The sequence below is a fragment of the Camelina sativa genome, chromosome 5 (assembly GCF_030686135.1).
Source record: "Camelina sativa cultivar CO46 ecotype springtype chromosome 5, ASM3068613v1".
Taxonomy (NCBI): Eukaryota; Viridiplantae; Streptophyta; class Magnoliopsida; order Brassicales; family Brassicaceae; genus Camelina; species Camelina sativa.
This window is the reverse complement of record NC_141884.1, coordinates 24605417-24614622: the sequence shown is the minus strand read 5'-3', so window position 1 is coordinate 24614622 and position 9206 is coordinate 24605417. Positions and strand designations below refer to the sequence as shown.

Sequence of the window (9206 nt, the reverse complement as noted above, 5' to 3'; positions counted from 1 at the left end):
AGCAGTCTTTGCATTTGAGAAGAATTTTGCAAAGAAAGCCTTCTTGCAAGCATCCCATGTGGTTATTGCTCCAGTAGGAAGAGTCTTCTCCCAAAGGTGAGCCTTATCTCCAAGTGAAAATGGGAAGAGCCTCAACTTGAATCCATCCTCACTCACTCCATTAATCTTGGTAAGACCACAGATTCTATCAAATTCATCAAGGTTGTCTAGAGGATCCTCCATTGGAAATCCATGGAACTTGTTGGCTTGAATCATGGAGATCAATCCACTCTTGATCTCAAAGTTGTTGTTTGGCACTGTGGGAGGCAAAATGCCAGCTCTCTGGTTGTGTGTGTTGGGTGCATCTCCAGCACCAATGTTCCTTGGTCTTGGAACTGGATCTTGTTGCTCCATTATGATTGGAACTTCTTGCTGTTGTGGAACTACTCTTCTTCTCTGATTTCCCAAACCCTTTGGCAGCTTGTGGATGTTGTCAATAGGCCTTTGAAGATTGTCTTTCCCCTTGGACCTTGTGTGCATCAACAGACTGAGATACTGACTCGAACAGGTGCACGGTCGAGCGCAGGCTCGAGTGAGTGGTCGAGTCGACTGGGAACTGGTGTCTAAATAGATACACTGTCTGACTCGATCAGGTGCTCGATCACTACTCGGTCGAGTGGTGCTCGAGTGGGTGGTCAAGTGGTACCTGAAATTCAACACAGCCAAGCAAAAGAAGATTCAAGTTCAGAAACTTCACAAGTGGATAAACAAACTTAATCTTAGACTAATAATGATCCTAAATGTCACAAAACACTCTCAAATGGGCAACGGCGCCAAATTGAAACACACTTTGTTGGTGGTATGGATTGATGGATGTATGCAATGGTGAGATATGAAATGAATGGGGGCAGGGTGTTTCAATTCCCCTTATGCAATTGTAGTACAAGAGGTGTCAATCCAATCTGAGGGTTGTGAACAATCAGGATGTGTATATGAGCCTAAGTTAAGCCAAATATGCGAAGGATGTTTGTCACTAACAATCCTATTAATGAAATGTAAAGAGCAGAAATTAAAACTACTAGAACTAGATGCTGAATGCAAATGGAACATAATGATTATCACTAAAATAAAACTAGAACAGAAATAGAAACTATACTAATGAACTAATGCAAGACAATAATGAACAGGAAAATAAGTAAATGCAACAGAAATGCAAATAGACTGAGACTAGAGATAAGACAGGATAACTACAAATCATAAACAAGAGTTATGGGGATGAACTCGAGCAAGCACTCGATCGAGTGTAGATCGAGTGCAGGGTCGAGCTAGACAAATCCGTGAAACAGAGCAATACAAGAAAAACAGAGCAACACAAGAACGAATTAAACAACAATCAAACAGCAGGATTAAGACTTAAAAATCAATAAACAAGGAAGGCCTTGAGGAGGGATTCATGGGCTGGACTAATGATTGAGGTTATCTAACTTGGTCAACAAATCTCAAGCAAACTTTGAGCTAATCTCTAGACATATAGATCTAAGACAAGTTTAATCCACTCTCATGGCAAGAAACAATCAAACTCATGCATCTCTAGACTTGTTCTCACAAAGAAAAGAATCTACACAAGCAGACATTAAGCAATATGTCTCATACCAAAAAAGACCTCTAATCTCTTAGCAAGCCTAATGGTAAGCTCTAGATCTAGCCTTATCTATGCTCCTTAAACATTGGTGTGATGCTAAGATGCTTGAAATCAAACCCTAACTTCTCAGTTCAGGATTAGCATTAAGAACATCTACCCTAGAAGAGATTCTACCACAATCAAGCTTGACCAAAGCAAACAAACCTCAAACATAGCCCATCCTAACCCATCCTCAAGATCCTAAGCTACTACTCACAAGAACACATGATGAACATCAAAATCATAAACCCAGAAAAACTCGAAACTTGCATCAAATAAAAGATAAGACAGAGATCTACAATAATGAAAAAGGAATCAAACTCAAATTCTCAATATATTGAAAGTTATGGAACCAACAATTTTGAGAGATTCTTTGTTCTTCCTCTAAAACAAGTACAAGATCTAAGAAAAATAAAAGTGCAAAAGGAATAATTCCCAAAAGGGTAAAAACTAGGTTTCTGACTATTCTAAAAAGCTGCACTCTTTGGTGGCTGCAGGTACAAGGCTTTATATAGGAGAGGAGGTGGAAGCCCAAAAAATACTAAAAGACAAAATAGTCAACGGCTCGGTCAACTCGACCATGTGGTCGGTCGAGTGGCTGGTCGAGTTAGCTTTTCTTCTGCTTCCTCCACTCGGTCGAGTCCTCCTCTGCACACGGTCGAGTGTCTGGTCGAGTGTGGGGTCGAGTTGGACTCTGGACCTTGGTTCTTCAGCCTTAACTCTCTTGCTTTCGCTTCATGATTGCCTCACTTCTCCTCAGCATTGCTTCCATGCTCCTTAAGCTCCAAAATCACCTGATTATGCATGAAAAGATGCAAATGCAATGCAACTAAACTCTAATGCATGATTAGTCCTAAAGCTATGCAATAATGGTAAAAATGGATAGCAAAAGATGTGAATAAACTAAGGGAAAACATGATAAAATATATGAACATCAACACCTCCAAACTTAGTCTTTGCTTGCTCTCAAGCAAATAAACAAGACATAAGAAGGTAGGTGAGGTTTGAAAGTGGGATCTCAGCTCCTAAAGCTTGCAAATATACCATCTAGAATCAATGTCCAAGTTACTAGTACTATGATACAAGTTGAATGAGCTGTACTTAAAGATTTTAGAGAAGCATATTACAACCTTTACTGATTTGAGCCTTAGATATCCACATGCATTCAAATCAACCATTTCCTTTAACATTCATTAATCAAGAACATGAATCAATTATATGCAATGCTTAAACTCATTTGGCTAGGAGATAAAGGTTTTTGAGACAATGATGGTCTCTTTTTAAGAGTGGGGCTTATCAATATCAAGGTTCTCTCATAAAATGGATTGAGCTTTAGAAGAATGCTAAAGGTAAGAACACTTAGACACATACAAGAACAAAACCTTGTCTACCCAAAGGTACCCAAAGTGTTTATCCTATCAATCTAAACCCAAATGATCCTATTGCTACCCTTTAACTTCTTCTTTTCTCTTTTGGTTTTCAAGTCTTAGGAGAGGTTTCTTATTTGATCTTTCTAGTGGGATGGGGGATTCTTACTTATTTGCTATGGTTCTCTTTTCTTCTTATTCTTAAGACATACAAGCTTTTTGCTAGACTTTTCTTTTCTTTCTTTTCTTTTCTTTAACTAGAACCATCTTAATAAAATTTTACTTCCCATCCTTTCACTAGACCTTGCTTAAACTCATTCTCCTCTTAAAGACTCTACCCTTTTTCTTTCTCTTTTTCCTCTTTTCTTTTCAAAACAGCCAAGTCCCAAACCCAACAAGTGAACCACCTAGTCCTATCTAGTTTGAAGAATGCAAACTAGAACTACACAAGGCTTTACTATTGGCAGTTCAAACCTAACACTTTCTACCAAGCTCAATCCAAAAAATAGGCCTCACACACACAAAAATAAACATGGCTTGAAAGAAGGGTTGGTTAAGGGGTAGGGAAACTGATTCTTAATGAGGAAATCAGCTACTTGGATCAACAAGAGTGGTAAAAAGGAGAAAGATGATCCAAATATGTATATGATATCTATGAGTTTAAAGCAATACACACATTGATAATTGAAATTCAATATTAGGTTCTTATAAATAGGAAATGGTGTCAAATCACAACATGCTTCAATTTAGACCAAATGCAATGCAGGAATTCAAGGCTTGGTTCAATCTTATGCTTCTAACTACTCAACTAGCATCAAAGTACTATTAACTTGGGCATTGATCCTAGTCTAGTGAATAAGCAAGCTAACAAGGAAATACTCATCATAGATCCCTAATATAAATATTACACAATCCTAAATGAAACATGCTAAGCAAGATCCTAATATGCAATGCAAACTACATGAACACTCTTTTTTTTTATAAAGATTTTTTGCAAAAAATTTTCAAATTTTTAGGGTTTTTCTATGCCTTAGATGCTATGCAAATACTAATATGAGGATGCTAAAAATTTGAAATAAGAACACAAAACACAATGTCAAATGCTATCTCAAACCCTACCCCAAACTTAAATCACACAGTCCCTTGTGTGAAAGAAATTTGTAAGAGGATTCAAGACTAAAAATAAAACACAATTTCAAATGCAATGATATTTACAAGTAAAGGTGATAGTGGTACCTTAAGGGTTGTGGAAGAAGTTGTCCACATCCTCTTGCATTCTGTCAAAGGAGTAGTTGGGGTCTTCTTGGTGACTTGGAGATGGAGATTGGGGCAGCTCGACGACGACGATCGACCAGCACTCGGTCGAGTGTGTGCTCGAGTGGGGGGGTCGAGCTGGACCGCGTGTGTCAAAATGTTGACCTTGCCGCTGGCAAAACTGCTGGTAGAGAGCTGGATCCATGAAGTATTGTGGTGGGATGGGAGGGTAACCTGGATAGCCTGGATAAGCAGCTGGAGGTGGGAAGCCATAAGGTGATCTGGGCTAGAACTCGGTCGAGTATGTCGGGGGTGCTCGGTCGAGTGGGTGCTCGAGTGACCCGGTCGAGTGCCTCGAAAACTCTTGTTCTCGGGTACTTGAGCTCGTCTTCCTCTGATTTGGCTCATACATTGAATCTCTAGCTGGTTCCAAAGGGTTTGCAACTCTTGAAAGTGCTCTAGTTGAGCTACTTCTCCTCAAAAGGCTTGATGGTGTAGGTGAAGAATTCCCACTTTTCAACTCAGCAATCTCCTTCTTTAAGCCCTTGATAGACTTAGCCATGTTGGTCACCTTCTTCTTCAACTTATCAAACCTCTTCCCATGCCACTTGCTCCACTTTTGCAAAAGTGTCAAGCTCTTGCTATTCTCTCTCACTCCTCTACTATCCCTTGGGTTGGGCTCATAATCCTCAAAGTAGAATTGCTCCTCCCCATCAGCCATTTGTGCATTCCCAGCTTCTTCAACTCTAGGTTGAACTGTCCCATCAAACAAGTACTCTTCAGCTGGCCAAAAGTCAATGTTGGCTCCTTCTTGAATGGTGGTGAGCTCTTGGTTAGGCAAGATTAATTGTTTCTTCCCAAGTGTTGGAAGCTCAAAGTTGAAGATGTGCCTTGATGCATCTCCTTGGCTAGGATGAGAGTAGAGGTGAGGTAGCTTGAGTCAATCCATCTTGGTGAGACCCTTTTTCCTCTAAGTGGGACCTTCGCAGCTTGTAGGATTGGAGTAATGATGCCTCCAATGGTTAGTGCTCCTCTTGAGCCTTTATTCTCCAACTTGCCTACCCAACTTCTCAAGTATACCATATGGTCTATGAGCACCATTGCAAGATCAGTCTCCACAGTGCTCCCAAGGATAATGGTTCCATCTCTTTCCTTGAGGATGATCCCATTGAGAGCCATATCTACATCTTAAGCTCTCCCTCATTGATATTCCCAGTTTCCTTCCTTGCAAAGAAGGTGTTGGCAAGAGCTTTGTGGAAGTATCTTAGGACTGGGCTCCTTATCCTTGAACTCTTGGAATTGGAGGATGAGTAGAGTTTGTTGTCCCCAATGGTTTCCCAAACAGAATAGAGCTCCTCTCTTGGTATCATCAAGCTTCTATTCCTCCCAACTTCAAAACCCAACACATTTGCTATCTTCTTCATAGAAAGCTCATGCTTCTTCCCCTTGATTGTGAATGAAATGTGACCAGCTGCAACCTCAGGATCCTTCCTTGCATATGTGTGCAGCTTGACAGTGGCTAGAAACTCACAAATTTCTTCTTTGTAGCCCTCCATGCAAAGCCCCATGAACTTGGTTAAGTTACTTTTATCAAAAAGAAACTCCACATCTTCATCAATGGCAAGCTTCTCCATGGTTTCCTTGTGAGGATATCTAGTCCCCAAGAACTCCATTCTCATGAAAGCATCATAAAGCTGCCTCTTTGACAACCCACAAGATTCTGCTTCTCCATCATCCTCTAGCTCTTCTTCCTCATCTCCTTCCTCACTTTCACTTTTAATCTCCTCTTGTTAAACCTAAACTGCTGGCCTCTTCCCTTTGGCCTTGTGTCTCCTCATGAACTCATTAAGGGTTGGCTCCCTTTCTACCTCACTTTCAGTCCTCTCAGGATCTTCCTCAACTGAATCACTCCTTGGATACGGCATCTGGCTTGATCGGTCAGCTCAACCACCACTCGGTCGAGTGCTAGCTCGAGTGGTGCGTCGAGTGGTTCTCCCAGATTTTCCTCTTGATTCAAGGCCATCATCACCACGTTCCATGGAGGTTGCAGCAGCTTGTTGAGATTTCCTGGTCATTCTTGAAGACATTTTTGAACAGAACTGAAGGGAATAGACTCAAAGCTCAAAGTTAATAGGTTAGTGACCCAAAAACTTGAAAGAACTAAGCTTGAGCAAAAGATGAACTTTGAGAGATATTTTAAAGCTTGAATTTAGTTGTTTTGAGCAAATGAGAAAGTGTGAGAGATATAGGATCGTGCAAGTCCTATTTAAAGAAGCTAAGGGGACAAGGGGACAAGGGTGGAGCGTCCATACTATTCAAATTTGAAATGGGAATCTTTCACCTGCTTTTTGCTGCCACTCGACCCCATACTCGACTGTACACGGTCGAGCTCATTGACCAAATTTTGAAAATTCAAAATTTTCTTCTTGTTCTTCCCTCCACTCGATCGTGCTAGGGAAATGATGATCAAATGGGCCTTACTTATTTGCCAACTCGGTCGAGTACCTCTCGTGGGCTGGTCGAGTGGGCTTGCGTTTCTCCTTCTCCAAGTTCAAATCTCTCCTTACCCATCTACACTTTTATTAAAAAGCCTGTCCAACACAAATATAAAAGAAAACACATCAAAACTACAAAGAAATTAAACCATATTTACAAAAGATACCTTAGGGACTTCCTCCCTAGTGAGCTTGTTTAAAGTCACTAAGCTTGACTTTGGTTTCCTTCTTAGACTTGGTCTAGATACCAAGGAGGTGATGAAATCCTCCATGGAACCTCTTGATCACTGTGAAGTTGATCCTTAATCACCTCACCCTTAACACACAAACCATACTTCTTCTTGATTTTGAGCCTTGGTCTTGCTTTCCTCAAAGACCTCTTGTTTAGCTTGACTTGGAGCTCCTCAACCATATCAGTCAACTTTTGAACTGACCTCTTAAGCTTTTCCACAAAATCTTCTTGAAGAGACAGCTCAGCCTTTGGAGTAGCTTTATCACTTAAACCTTCTTGACCACCTTTTTCCTCTATAGTGAATGGTTGATCATCAATGGTAGGAAGGTTGGTTGGATTATAGATGTTGAACTTCATAGCTATACCCTCAGCAATGTTCATGGTCACAAGCCCTTCCTTGACATCAATGACTGCTCCAACAGTGGCTAAGAATGGCCTCCCAAGAATGATAGGATCTTCAGGCTCCTTATCCATCTCTAGAACCACAAAATCAGTGTGAATCTTTGCTCTCCCTATCTTCACTGGAATGTTCTCCAACTTGCCAACCACATCTCTATTAGACCCATCAGCTAGGCATACATGAAGGTTGGTGGACTTGAAATCAGTGTGCCCAAGCTTTTGTGCTATGGAGTATGGCATCACACTGATTGATGCTCCCAAGTCACATAGGCACTGGTTGTAATGGAGGTAGCTGAGTATGCAAGGCAGATAGAATGGCCCTGGATCCTTATGCTTAATTGGGATGAATGCTCCTCCAAGGTCCTCAAGATCCTTCTCATCTTGAGCTTGAGCCTTCTTCTTTGACAAATCAAGCAAAAAATTTCTATAGAGAGGATATGGTTCATACTGTTCCAAGGCATGTCCTCTCTCCTCTTCTTGATAAGCAATGATGATCTCTTGAATGACCGTCACTTCTTCTTGTTTCTCAACCACAACCTCTTCCTTCAAAGCTTTCTCATCCTCTTGTTGCTTAGCCAACATCTCTTTTTTCTCAATTATTTCCCTTAATTCCTTGATCCTCTGTGCTTTGAAACGTCCTGGGAATGGTAGAGGTGGTTTGTAAGCAGGAGGAATGTACTTAGCAGGTTTAACAGCTCCTGATCCTTCAGCTCGATCGACCACTCGATTAGGCACTCGGACGAGTGCTTGCTCGAGTACCTGGTCGAGTGCAATGGCGGATTCAGATTTCTCTGCACAAACTTCACTCAAAGCTTCAATAACTGACCAATCCTCCCCATCTTGAACATCATTGTCCTCAGTGACTTTCTCATCAGAGATATGGATGGCTTTGGCAGTGAACTCCCTTGGATTTTGAACAGCTTTTCCAGGGAGTTGGTTTTGTTTAGGAGCAGAAGTAGAGGCAATGTTGCTCTCCATATACTTCACTCTAGAATTGAGACCTTCAAACTTCATGTTCAGGTCATTATACTGGGATGTGAGCCTTTGATTCAATTCAGCAAACTGCTTGGCTTCCTCAATCTTTCCTTGTTTTTGCCCAATCAACAACTGTTGCATCATAGCTCTTAAGTCTTGTTCTTGGCCTTGGTTAGTCTGAAACCCTGGTGGGGGACACAACTGAAGCTGGAACACTTGATGTTGTTGTTTGGGGACATAGTTTTGTTGCTATTGAGGTTGTTGAGGTGGGTATACTTAGTCTTGTGGATTGGCCACATTGGTGCTTCTATAGGAGAGGTTGTTGTTCTTGAACCCTCCTTGGTTGTAGCCTTTGAATCCACCTTGGTTTTGCACATAACAGAGCTCAGCATACTTATTCTCCCCTTCTTGAACTTGAACCTCTTCTTCACCAATGAAGTGAATGGACTTTTGTTGGCTAAGGAGGATCTTATCAAGCTTCTCATTGACCATCTTCAAATCCTTCTTGTATTTGTCCTCTTGGTCAGTGGAGGTGGACCTTATGGTTCTGTCATAGTTCTCATTATAGTTGCCATCTGACTGAGCAAGGTCTCAACTAATTCCCAGCCTTCTTCCACATTCTTGTTGAAGAAGTTGCCATTAGAGGCTTTGTCAAGAAGCATCCTGATTTTGGGAAGCACTCCTCTATACAAGGTGCTAAGGAGTGACTCATTGCTGAAGCCATGGTGGGGACACTGAGTCTGAAATCCTTTGAACCTCTCCCAAGCTTCACAAAAGCTTTCATTGTTTCTTTGAGCAAACTCAGAAATTTCATTCCTCAATCT

At 41.2% G+C, this 9206-nt stretch overlaps 1 non-coding gene across 1 annotated transcript; it reads left to right on the top strand.

Moving 5' to 3' along the window:
- Positions 1–9099: 9099 nt before the first annotated feature.
- Positions 9100–9206, top strand: LOC147944298 (small nucleolar RNA R71). The gene has a single exon (XR_015558728.1). It is a non-coding gene; the product is annotated as a small nucleolar RNA R71 (small nucleolar RNA).